The sequence below is a fragment of the Triticum dicoccoides genome, chromosome 6B (assembly GCF_002162155.2).
Source record: "Triticum dicoccoides isolate Atlit2015 ecotype Zavitan chromosome 6B, WEW_v2.0, whole genome shotgun sequence".
Classification (NCBI taxonomy): Eukaryota; Viridiplantae; Streptophyta; class Magnoliopsida; order Poales; family Poaceae; genus Triticum; species Triticum dicoccoides.
The window spans coordinates 103,034,455-103,035,291 of record NC_041391.1 but is presented as its reverse complement, the minus strand read 5'-3'; positions in this window follow the sequence as shown (position 1 = coordinate 103,035,291).

Genomic DNA, 837 nt, shown 5'->3' with positions numbered 1-837 from the left:
AGAAAATGATGGAAATGTCAAAAAAGTAAAAGAAAATAAGTTTCCCATGTGATATGTGGTCTAGTTGATGGGAAAATTTGCAAATGTGAATTTCGACTTTATTTGCAAAATCTCTCTGGAATTTGTAAATATGGGCATAACTTTTGCATACTAACTCGGATGAAAAAGTTTTTTATATGAAAAATCATCTACTCGAAAAGTTGCATCCAAATTTAATGGGGGGGGACCCCGTTAAACATTTTCAAAATCCTCAAAAACCAAACAGAAAAAAAGTTACGGGCCTTTTAAGATCTGGAGAGGCAAAAAAATTCAAACTTACTAATGGCGCACCTGCCCATGGTGCGCCATTAGTATCTTCGCGCCTTCAAAATTCAAAATAAATCAAATAAATAAAAAAAGTTACTAATGGCACACCTGCCCGTGGTGCGCCATTAGTATTTTCCCGCCTTCAAAATTCAAAATAAATCAAAAAAATAAAATAAAGTTACTAATGGCGCACCTGCCCGCGGTGCGCCATTAGTATGCCGTATATATGGCTGGGCGTGTCCTCTCCTCCTTACCTCTTCATTCTTCTCCTCCACTCCACCTCTCCTCCACTCCACCTCTCCTCCACTCCTCCACTCCATCTTCCCTTCTCTCCTCCACCATACTACCCTTCTCCTCTCCGGTGACCTCCTCCTCCTCCTCTCCGGCGACCTCCTCCTCCTCTCCGGCGACCTCCTCCTCCCTCCTCTCCTCTCCTCCCCTCCCCTCCCCTCACGGGTTCTCCTCCCTCCTCTCCGGTGAGCTCCTCCTCCCTCCTCTCCTCCCACCCCCTCATATATGTGGCCAAGTTAC